Below are 13010 nucleotides of genomic sequence, written 5' to 3' on the forward strand. Positions count from 1 at the left end.
GCCAATGGGCTGCCAGCAGGGAGGTGTCAATCAACCCGATTGTACTCGATCGGGTAGAATTCCGGCGATTCCTGTCCGCCTCATCAGAGCAGGCGGACAGGGTTATGGAGCAGCGGTCTTTAGAGCGCTGCTCCATAACTTGTGTTTCTGGCGAGTCTTCAAACTCGCCAGAAACACGGGCCCTCAAGCTCCGTTCGGAACATGATAGATGGGCCTCTAAGTGCTATTAAATTGTCTTTGTATCATGCATTTGTTGATTATGCAAATCTACTGTATTTACTGGTCCTTTAGAGGGACATTATACACTAGATTTTTCTTTGCATAAATGTTTTGTAAATGATCCATTTATATAGCCTATACAGTTTGATAGTTTTGCTTATTTTTAAATAACATTGCTCTGATTTTCAGACTTCTAACCAAGCCCCAAAGTTTTAGGAGAATACCGACGTATACCTACTCCAGCTTGCTTCTGTTTGTGTAAAGGGTCTTTTCATATGCAAAGGAAGAGGGAGGGGGTGATTGTCTGCTATTTCCCACTTGCAGTGGGTGTTCCAGTAACCTTTTAAACAGTGCTAAACTGGAAGCTTCTAAGTAAGTTTTTAAACCATTTTATACTGGACTTTAATATCAGTATCTATGCATATTATTCTTTATAGTAGTGTCTATTGCATGCAGTTATATGACAATTGGTGTATACTGTCCCTTTATGTAACCAGATACCAGACCTCTGCCTTATTGCTGATAATCCTTGGTGGGGGAAAATACCTGACCACCGATGTAAGCCTCTCTCATTTTAGGTGGTATCCCTAGTGAGGTTTTTTATTAAGTATTTTTATGTTGGGAGACGTCCCTATAGCTATATTAATGGTTCAATTTAAATTTTATGTATTTTCAATAAATTCCATTTAGCTTTTAATCATCAAATTTGTATTCTCTATTTTTATTTTAAGATACTTCTAGCTTTTAGCGCCATCCATTTAATATTCTGTGTTACTATAAAGATAGATAGATAGATAGATAGATAAACAGACAGACAGATAGATAATAGACAGAAAGATAAATAGAATTTTATATGTACAAGCGAGTCAAGATTGGCAGAAACGTCATGACCTTCAGATATAACTTTTTCATTAACAAGAACTAAAACTAATTATAGCTCAGTTAATGAATAACAGTCTAAAATCACTTCTGTATACTGTATATTTTAAAATTTTATATATATGTATATTATACTATTATTATTAATACATTATTCTGTACATAATAATATAATAGTAATATATATAATTTCAATTTGTATGCATAATTCCTGTATTTATTGAGGTATATACAGTATATGTACTGTATATTTATATATATATATATATATATATATATATATAAGTATAAGTAGAATGTAACTACTCAGGGAACCTGAGTAGAAGCAAGCGATACTCTTATGAATGCGCTAGTCAGATAATGCAAGGAAGTGTAAGGCAGCTATTGGGAACAAACACTTGACTGAGGAAAAATTCTAGTTAGGTGCAAGAAAACATAGAACATAGGGTTAACAGCGCTTACAAGTCCTAATACATCAGTAGTAGATTTGCAATGTTTGAGTTACTGGTGAGAGGTTAAGTTCTTAGGTGGTATGTAGAAATACAGGTCCTAGTGTTGTAGAAATAAAAAAGGTACCCTTACCAAAAATTACCCCAATCTGATGAGGTAAGTTTGCCGCACTGGAGGGTATATTAGATGATGAGTTGATTCTGGAAACTGGAAACTGGTTAGTCCTCCCTTTGGTTTCGTCTACCTCTTGGAGTATATATATATATATGATCTACTTCATTGAAGCAGAATTTATTTTATAGTTTGTTAAACAATTGATAATCCAAAGGGACTTTTAGAAATTACAGATTAAGGGCCATATTACAAGTGGAGCGCTATTTAACGCTCCAGCATTAAGTGCGCTAGAAGTAAGCTTTTTGTGCTCGTCGGGTTGCGCTTGTATTATGAGTTGAAAGTAAACTGTTTTTGCTCACACACTAACCCAACATGCGCAAAAAGCTGAACTTAGAATATCGCGTGTGCGTTCATATATTCCCCCATCCAACACCTGACTCTCACACAAATCCGATAGTATATTCTCATGTGCCCAAAGTGAAAATATGAATATTTCACATTCCAATTTTTTTTACATAACATAATATGTTCTATTTATTCAGAAATTGTAATGAATTCTCCCAATGATACCAAAATGTTTATGAGAATTTGTTGCTCTTTTGTGAACAAACCCCTTATACACAGCTATAGACAGAGGTGAGTCACAGTGAGCATTTATTACACAGTAGTGGAGTGAAGTGAATGACAGTGAACTTATATGAATCACAAGATAATTCACATCTAAGATAGATTTCGAATGGAAGTCAAAAGTATATGTTTATTCCAATATTGCTTGTATTTAAGTTTTGTAGAATTGCAGGCTTTCAATATTGAAGTCAGTCTTTTACATAGAAAGTCTTCACACACACTCTAAAATATGTACACTCAGACAAACTCCAAACACCCCCACAGGTTCTGTGGAATCCTTGCGACTTAGCCTCTAATCTGATTGCAGACTGTGAAAGGTTATGACAATCACGGCTCTCCTATCTAGCAGTCTCTGGGTATAACACGCTATCTACGTAAGTATGTGGAACTTAGGTTAAGTGTACCACGGACTGATAGAATAAGTAGCGGTAAACTGTAATCCAGAAGAAGTATGCAGTGGTAAGTAATTAAACTTAGAATTACCTGAACGACTTTGAGTGCGGAGCTCAGTTAGAGAGTGTGTGGCTCACTTCCGGTCTACACAGCGTCGGCGTCTGATCAGCTGTTGAATCTGACAACAGGGTTTGGTCAGAGAGATCGATACAAGCGCAAGAAGTAGTTTAGTCAAAAGGCTTCAGTTAGAATTACTCCAGTGTAAATGTTCTTTGATCAAATAAGATGGTTTCTGCAAAATCACTTAAAAGAGATTAAAGGTGATCTCTAGTGACCTGAGTTGAGATGAAGCAGGTATCAGCTAGTATACTCAGTTTTCACTTCAATAATCAGGCAAGGAAATGACGTAATTGATCCCTTCTTATAGGGTCAGGGAAAAGACAGGGATGTACCTTAAAGGTATATCACATATCCCCTCCCTCAAGGGTGAGCCGCCGAGGGGAGCAAATGTGGCTTGGCAGGATGGCGGCGATGAAAAGAAGCCACAAGCGTAGGTGCATGTAAATCAAGATGAGATTCCCAGGAATTACTTTCAGGTCCATAACCCTTCCATTTTATCAAATATTGCAAGTGGCCCCGGCGAAAGCGTGAGTCAAGTATCTGTTCCACCTCATACTCAAGGTGATCTTGCAGGACAACTGGAGGAGGCGGCAATGAACAAGCATCCCGAGACTCAGCCTTATAAGGTTTCAACAGGGACACGTGAAAATTTGGATGAATGCCAAAATCTTTTGGCAAGGTCAAGCGCATAGCGTTCGAATTTATGACAGTCTCAATTGGGTAGGGTCCTATAAACTGATTGGCCAGTTTCTTACAGGGAACTTGTAAATTCAAATGTTTAGTTGACAGCATAACCAAGTCACCAATTTTAGAAGTTGGACTCGGTGTGCGATGTAGGTCGTAATAATCTTTCTGACTACGTTTTGCTTCCTCCAAATGTGTTTTAAGTACCTTCAGTCTGTCTTGTAAAGTAGAAGCGAAGTCTGATGCAGTGGGACAGTTAACTGTAGTATGTGTTAAGGTAAGTGTGGTAGGATGGTAGCCATACGTAGCAAAAAATGGTGACATTTGTGTAGAAGAAGAAATGAAGTTATTATAAGAGAACTCCACCATCGGGAGATAATTAACCCAATCATCCTGAAGATGTGTAAGGTAACAGCGAAGGAACTGTTCCAGGGTCTGGTTCAAACGCTCTGTTAACCCATTACTTTGTGGATGATATGCGGTTGAATATCGAGTATCTATACGTAGTTGTTTGCACAGAGACCTCCAGAAAGCAGAGGTAAACTGCGTGCCTCTGTCTGTAATAATAGTAGTGGGTAACCCATGTAATTTGACTATGTTATCTAAGAATACTTTGGCTGTGGTCATTGCTGTGGGGAGACTTTTGAGAGGTCTAAAATGACCCAGTTTAGTCAAATGATCAACCACAACTAGTATTGTATTATAGTGGCGTGAAATCTGTAACTCTACTATAAAATCCATCGAAATGGTGGACCATGGCATATCTGGGATTGGCAATGACGTTAAATAACCAATTGGTTTTTTATGGAGTTTTTTGTTCCTAGAACAGATGTCACAGGTGTTGACATAGTGATCTATTGTTTGTTGCATATCTGGCCACCAGAAATGACGTTTAATTAAGTCAGTAGTTTTCTGCACCCCTTTATGACCGGACAGTACGTTGTCATGGTGGTGTTTCATGATAAGGTTTCTCAAAGGTTTGGGAACATATATTCTGTCTTTATAGAATAGTAACCCTGACGTGGAGTCTTTTACACAGTTGACTGGGTGATCATGTTCTCTTTGTATTTCTTCTAGTATGTCCTTTTCCAAATTGGTGAGAGTCCCTATAAATTTTTCTTGTGGAATGATAGGGTTTAAGCTTTCTGTATTGTTTGTAATGTCATTCATTCTGGAGAGAGCATCAGCTTTCGTGTTAGCATGTCCTGGTCTGTAGGTGATTTGGAGCTCAAACCTATCCAAAAACAAGGACCACCGGACTTGACGTGCTGATAATGTTTTACTTCGTTTTAAGTACTCGAGGTTCTTGTGGTCTGTGAGTATGAGAAAAGGTTCTTTAGCACCTTCCAGGAGATGTCGCCAGTGCTCCAATGAACTTTTTATTGCTAAAAGTTCTTTATCCCCTATGCTGTAATTTGTTTCAGCAGTAAGTAGTGTCCTTGAGAAGTAGGCTATCGGATGTAAGTTTTGAGTCTCTTTATTACGTTGTGATAGGACTGCTCCAATTCCTGTGTTGGAAGCGTCAACCTCTAGTATGAATTGTGAATGATAATCTGGTAGAGTGAGGATTGGAGCAGTAGTGAATGATTCTTTCAAATTATTGAAGGCTTCTTGTGCATCGTCAGACCAAGCGAATTTATGACCTTTCCTTGTAAGTTGAGTCAGTGGTCTTACTAGGGTAGAAAAATTCTTAATGAACTTCCTATAAAAATGTGAGAATCCCAGAAATCTCTGGAGGGCTCGAACAGTTCTTGGTCTTGTCCATTCTTGAATTATTTTTGATTGATCAGGGTCCATCTGGATCTTGTTTGGAGAAATAATATAGCCAAGGAACTTTATTTGTTGGACGTGAAAATTACACTTTTCCAACTTTGCGAATAGCCTGTGTTCTCTTAGACGAGTGAGAACCCATCTAACATGTTTTTCATGTTCCTTAAGATTCTTTGGATATACTAAAATGTCATCCAGATATATGATGACACATATATCTGTAAGGTCATGGACAATCTCGTTTATGAAATGTTGAAAAGTGGCGGGTGCATTACTCAAGCCAAAAGGCATCACGTTATATTGGAACAACCCATAACGAGTTCTGAAGGCTGTTTTCCATTCGTCTCCTTTTTTTATTCGTATTAAATTATAAGCACCCTTCAAGTCTAATTTACTGTAAATTGTGGCACCTGACAATCTTTCTAGTAATTCGGGTATCAGAGGTAAGGGATACCTATTTTTTATGGTAATTGCATTAAGTGCTCTGTAGTCTATTATGGGTCTTAATGACTGATCTTTGTTTTTGATGAAAAATATTCCAGCTGCTGCTGGCGATGTTGAATGGGATATGAACCCTTTTTTAAGGTTGTCATCAAGATAGGTTCGTAAATGAGTGAGTTCATTTTGGGATAAAGGGTAGATTTTACCATACGGAATTTGAGAGCCTGGTATTATCTCTATGGGGCAGTCAAACTGCCGATGAGGTGGTAAAGACTCAGCCTCCTTGAGGTTAAAAACATCTAGAAGTTCCGAATATGCCAGTGGTACCTCATTTGCGATGTTGCCTATTGTGCAGTGTGGGTAGCATGTTTTAAGGCAATAATCAGAGGTTAACTGTAATGTATTTTCTGTCCAGTTAATGTTTGGGTTATGTGTAGTTAGCCAAGTATATCCCAGAATTAAACTGTGTTTTTCAATTGGTATGATATCATAAGTCAGATATTCAATATGTCCCCCTACTGTTGTGAGTAGTGGAATGGTGTGGAGTGTGATGGGACCCTTTTGGATCATAGAACCATCTATTAACTTTACGAATACAGGTTGCCTTTTACACACAGTGGGGATTTTATTTTGTTGTACAAACAATAAATCAATATATAAGCCTGAAGCCCCGGAATCTATAAGTGCATCACTCTGGATATGGAGTTGGTCCCACTGCAAGGAGAGAGGAAGTGTAAGTTGAGTTGTCTTATAGTTATTACATAAAGAGATAGATTGGTAAGTCTTACCCTTCTTTTGTTTTGCCAGTAATGGGCACGCAGCCACAGAATGCTCCTTATGGCCACAATAAAGACATAGGTTGGCTAGTCTTCGCCTGTTTTTTTCTTCCTGACTTAATGGTCCTTTAATTGCTCCGATTTCCATTGGTATGGAATAGGTTGAACTTTTTTCTTGAGATGGTGTTGGAATGTAAGGGCATCTACTGGTGGTTTCGTAAGTCCCTCTTTCTGCCTTTCGTTCCCTAAGACGCCTATCTAATGTTGTGCTTAGTTTGATGAGGCCAGAAAGTGTGTCAGGCATCTCAAATCTAGACAGTTCATCCTTTAGTGTCTCTGAGAGCCCGAGACGGAACTGATTCCGTAAGCTGATTTCATTCCATAACGAATCTGTGGCCCACATTTGAAAATCAGTAGTGTATTCTTCTACGGTCCTCTTTCCTTGTCTAAGTGAGCGTAGCTTTGTTTCTGCTTGAATTTGGCTATTAGAGTCCTCATATAAACTTGACATTGCTGCAAAGAAATCTGGAAGGGAGTCTAGTATAGGATTGTTGTTTTCAAAGAAACGGTTTGCCCAGGTTCGTGGTTCTCCGACCAGATAGGATATTGTTGTGCAACCCTTGATTCTGTCTGAGTGTTAGGTGCATGGTCTAAGTGAGAACATTAGGTTACAGGCGTTTTTGAAATCGCGAAATTCCGACCTTTTACCTGTAAAGGGTAATGGTGCTTGTAACTGGGGTTCAGGTATATCCTGATGTTTGGTAGTAACACATTCTTTTAAGAGATTTTTTATGGCAGTATTTTCCGTTTGCACCTACTGTAATGCATGAGCTAAATAGTCCAGTTTCTGATATACGTTAGAGAATTCGTTCTTAATCTCAGTAGGATCCATGTTTTTATTTCAGAGAAAAAGAAAATAAAACTGGATTCTGTATTGGGCCTGATTATTATGTAATGAATTCTCCCAATGATACCAAAATGTTTATGAGAATTTGTTGCTCTTTTGTGAACAAACCCCTTATACACAGCTATAGACAGAGGTGAGTCACAGTGAGCATTTATTACAAAGTAGTGGAGTGAAGTGAATGACAGTGAACTTATATGAATCACAAGATAACTCACATCTAAGATAGATTTCGAATGGAAGTCAAAAGTATATGTTTATCCAAATATTGCTTGTATTTAAGTTTTGTAGAATTGCAGGCTTTCAATATTGAAGTCAGTCTTTTACATAGAAAGTCTTCACACACACTCTAAAATATGTACACTCAGACAAATTCCAAACACCCCCACAGGTTCTGTGGAATCCTTGCGACTTAACCTCTAAGCTGATTGCGGACTGTGAAAGGTTATGACAATCACGGCTCTCCTATCTAGCAGTCTCTGGGTATAACACGCTATCTACGTAAGTATGTGGAACTTAGATTAAGTGTAGCACGGACTGATAGAATAAGTAGCGGTAAACTGTAATCCAGAAGAAATATGCAGTGGTAAGTAATTAAACTTAGAATTACCTGAACGACTTTGAGTGCGGAGCTTGTGGATGTTTCAGTTAGAGAGTGTGTGGCTCACCTCCGGTCTACACAGCGTCGGCGTCTGATCAGCTGTTGAATCTGACGATGGGGTTTGGTCAGAGAGATCGATACAAGCGCAAGAAGTAGTTTAGTCAAAAGGCTTCAGTTAGAATTACTCCAGTGTAAATGATCTTTGATCAAATAAGATGGTTTCTGCAAAATCACTTAAAAGAGATTAAAGGTGATCTCTAGTGACCTGAGTTGAGATGAAGCAGGTATCAGCTAGTATACTCAGTTTTCACTTCAATAATCAGGCAAGGAAATGACGTAATTGATCCCTTCTTATAGGGTCAGGGAAAAGACAGGGATGTACCTTAAAGGTATATCACAGAAATAATGTCTGTAAATACATACAGTTGTGCTCATAAGTTTACATACCCTGGCAGAATTTATGATTTCTTGGCCATTTTTCAGAGAATATGAATGATAACACAAAAACTTTTCTTTCACTCATGGTTAGTGTTTGGCTGAAGCCATTTATTATCAATCAACTGTGTTTACTCTTTTTAAATCATAATGACAACAGAAACTACCCAAATGACCCTGATCAAAAGTTTACATACCCTGGTAATTATGGCCTGATAACATGCACACCAGTTGACACAAAGGGGTTTGAATGGCTGTTAAAGGTAGCCATCCTCACCTATGATCTGTTTGCTTGTAATTAGTGTGTGTATAAAAGGTCAATGAGTTTCTGGACTCCTGACAGACCCTTGCATCTTTCATCCAGTGCTGCACTGACGTTTCTGGATTCTGAGTCATGGGGAAAGAAAAAGAATTGTCAAAGGATCTTTGCATAAAAGGTAGTTGAACTGTAAAAAAACAGGAAAGGGATATAAAAAGATATCCAATGAATTGAGAATGCAAATTAGCAATGTTCACACTCTAATCAAGAAGTGGAAAATGAGGCGTTCTGTTTGATAACATACTACATTCATCTTGCCATCAATTCTGACCAAATTTCCTGTGCCTTTGTAGCTCACACATCCCCAAAACATCAGCAATCCACCTCCGTGTTTCACAGTAGGAATGGTTTACCTTTCATCATAGGCCTTGTTGACTCCTCTCCAAATGTAGTGTTTATGGTTGTGGCCAAAAGCTAAATTTTGGTCTCATCAAATGGCTTTGTTCCAGAAGGTTTGAGGCTTGTCTCTGTGCTGTTTGGCGTATTGTAAGCAGGATACTTTGTGGCATTTGCATAGTAATGGTTTTCTTCTGGCGACTCGACCATGCAGCCTATTTTTCTTCAAGTGCATCTTGAAACAGCCACACCACATGTCCTGTATTTCCCCTGAAGTTATTTGTGGGTTTGTCTTTGCATCCCCAACAATTTTTCCTGGCAGTTGTGGCTGAAACTTTAGTTGGTCTACCTGACCGTGGTTTGGTTTCAACAGAACCCCTAATTTTCCACTTCTTTATTAGAGTTTGAACACTGCTGATTTGCATTTTAAATTCCTATTATCTGTTTGCTTGTAATTAGTGTGTGTGTATAAAAGGTCAATGAGTTTCTGGACTCCTGACAGACCCTTGCATCTTTCATCCAGTGCTGCACTGACGTTTCTGGATTCTGAGTCATGGGGAAAGAAAAAGAATTGTCAAAGGATCTGTGCAAAAAAGGTAGTTGAACTGTAAAAAAACAGGAAAGGGATATAAAAAGATATCCAATGAATTGAGAATGCAAATTAGCAATGTTCAAACTCTAATCAAGAAGTGGAAAATGAGGCGTTCTGTTTGATAACATACTACATTCATCTTGCCATCAATTCTGACCAAATTTCCTGTGCCTTTGTAGCTCACACATCCCCAAAACATCAGCAATCCACCTCCGTGTTTCACAGTAGGAATGGTTTACCTTTCATCATAGGCCTTGTTGACTCCTCTCCAAATGTAGTGTTTATGGTTGTGGCCAAAAGCTAAATTTTGGTCTCATCAAATGGCTTTGTTCCAGAAGGTTTGAGGCTTGTCTCTGTGCTGTTTGGCGTATTGTAAGCAGGATACTTTGTGACATTTGCATAGTAATGGCTTTCTTTTGGCGACTCGACCATGCAGCCCATTTTTCTTCAAGTGCATCTTGAAACAGCCACACCACATGTCCTGTATTTCCCCTGAAGTTATTTGTGGGTTTGTCTTTGCATCCCCAACAATTTTCCTGGCAGTTGTGGCTGAAATTTTAGTTGGTCTACCTGACCGTGGTTTGGTTTCAACAGAACCCCTAATTTTCCACTTCTTTATTAGAGTTTGAACACTGCTGATTTGCATTTTAAATTCCTTGGAAATCTTTTTATATCCTTTTCCTGTTTTATATAGTTCAACTACCTTTTCCCGCAGATCTTTTGACAATTCTTTTGCTTTCCCCATGACTCAGAATCCAGAATCATCAGTGCAGCACTAGATGAAAGATGCAAGGGTATGTCAGGAGTCCAGAAACTCATTGACCTTTTATACACACTCACTAATTACAAGCAAACAGATCACAGGTGAGGATGGTTACCTTTAATAGCCATTCAAAGCCCTTTGTGTCAACATGTGTGCATGTTATCAGGCCATAATCACCAGGGTATGTAAACTTTTGATCAGGGTCATTTGGGTAGTTTCTGTTTATCATTATGATTTAAAAAGAGTAAACACAGTTGATTGATAATAAATGGCTTCAGCCAAACACTAACCATGAGTGAAAGAAAAGTTTTTGTGTTATCATTCAAATTCTCTGAAAAATGGCCAAGAAATCATAAATTCTGCCAGGGTATGTAAACGTATGAGCACAACTGTATATACACATATAAATACATATGTACACATATATAGACATGTATATGTTTGTATCTCAATGTTAAAGCCCCTGAAACACCCGAGAACTCGTATCTTTGAACCCTTTTATCTTTTGTGTGCAATCTGTTTTTTTTTTTTTTTAAATAAGTTGTATTAGATAGTGTTATTATGAGTGTAGCTATACTTTGTAATGTTTTTTTTTATATGTTTATATTTTTCTCTCCCCCTCTTTTTTGAGCTCTCCCTCTCCCCTCTCTTTTGACCTCTCTCCCCCTCTCTTTTGAGCTCTCTCTCTCCCTCTCTTTTGTGCTCTCTCTCTCCCCCTCTCTTTTGCACTCTCTCTCCCCCCTCTCTTTTGTGCTCTCTCTCCCCCTCTCTTTTGAGCTCTCTCTCTCACTCTCTTTTGAGCTCTCTCTCTCTTTCTCTCTCTTTTGCGCTCTCTCTCCCTCCTCTCTTTTGAGCTCTCTCTCTCCCTCTCTTTTGAGCTCTCTCCCTCTCTTTTGCACTCTCTCTCCCCCCTCTCTTTTGAGCTCTCTCTCCCCCTCTCTTTTGAGTTCTCTCTCTCCCCCTTCTCTTCTTTTGTGCTCTCTCTTTCCCCCCTCTCTTTTGAGCTCTCTCTCTCCCCCCTCTCTTTTGAGCTCTCTCTCTCCCCCTTCTCTTTTGCGCTCTCTCTCTCCCTCTCTTTTGAGCTCTCTCTCCCCCTCTTGTGCTCTCTCTCTCCCCCTCTTTTGTGCTCTCTCCCCCCTTTCTTTTGAGCTCTCTCCCCCTCTTTTGAGCTCTCTCTCTCCCTCTCTTTTGCACTCTCTCTCTCCCCCTCTCTTTTGAGCTCTCTCCCCCCTCTCTTTTGAGCTCTCTCTCTTCCCCTCTCTTTTGAGCTCTCTCTCCCTCTTTTTTGTGCTCTCTCTCTCCCCCTCTCTTTTGCGCTCTCTCTCCCCCCTCTCTTTTGAGCTCTCTCTCTCCTCCTCTCTTTTAAGCTCTCTCTCTCCCTCTCTTTTGAGCTCTCTCTCCCTCTCTCTCTTCCTCTCTTTTGTGCTCTCTCTCCCCCCTCTCTTTTGAGCTCTCTCTCTGCCTCTCTTTTGAGCTCTCTCCCTCTCTTTTGCACTCTCTCTCTCCCCCTCTCTTTTGAGCTCTCTCTCCCCCTCTCTTTTGAGCTCTCTCTCTCCCCCTTCTTTTTTGTGCTCTCTTTCCCCCTTCTCTTTTGTGCTCTCTCTCTCTCCCCCCTCTCTTTTGAGCTCTCTCTCTCCCCCCTCTCTTTTGAGCTCTCTCTCCCCTTCTCTTTTGCGCTCTCTCTCCCTCTCTTTTGAGCTCTCTCTCTCCCTCTTGTGCTCTCTCTCCCCCTCTTTTGTGCTCTCTCTCTCCCCCTCTTTTGCTCTCTCCCCCCCCTCTTTTGCTCTCTCCCGTCCCTTCCCCCCTCTTTTGCTCGCTTTCTATATTTCCCTCCTCTCTTTTGGCCTCTCCCACCTCTTTTGGTCTCTCCCACCTCTCTCCAGTTGGTCACGCCCCTTCGTGCGTGCTCCTGTGATGCCACGCCCATTGTCACGCCCGTAAGGAAACGCCCCCTTGTAATGTCCGTGAGGCCACGCACCCACCAGGCAGCTTCCGCAGTGCGCACTACTCTGCTAATCAAGGCCAGGTATGTTTGTCCTCTGCAGTCTCTACTGCGCATGACTGCATCTGACAAACATACCTGGCCTTTTATTATATAGGATATATATATATATATATATATATATATATATATATATATATATATATATATATGATACTGTTCATGTAAAATAAATATCTATACCTATATATCTATATGAATAGATATGCAGGTATAGGTATATACACATATATATTGGAATGTGAAATATGTACAGTAAATATACAGTAAAACACATAAATACATATGTACACACACACATATACACATACAGTGTATATATATATATATATACTGTATATATATGTATATATACATATGTTGATATGTCTTTGTATGTATCTCTATGTTAAAGCCCTTTGCAGTCCTTTTTTTTCTAACACCTGAGACTTCATATCTTTGAGCCCTTATAACTTTTTATTGCTATATTTTTTTTAAAATATTTTTTATTAGATAGAGTTTTTATGAGTATATCTGTACTTTCAATTGTATTTTTGATGACACTTTTTATTCAAGTGTAACAGTTAACCAGAGCTCTGAAGTCGC

Source organism: Bombina bombina, chromosome 8 (genome assembly GCF_027579735.1).
Source record: "Bombina bombina isolate aBomBom1 chromosome 8, aBomBom1.pri, whole genome shotgun sequence".
Taxonomy (NCBI): Eukaryota; Metazoa; Chordata; class Amphibia; order Anura; family Bombinatoridae; genus Bombina; species Bombina bombina.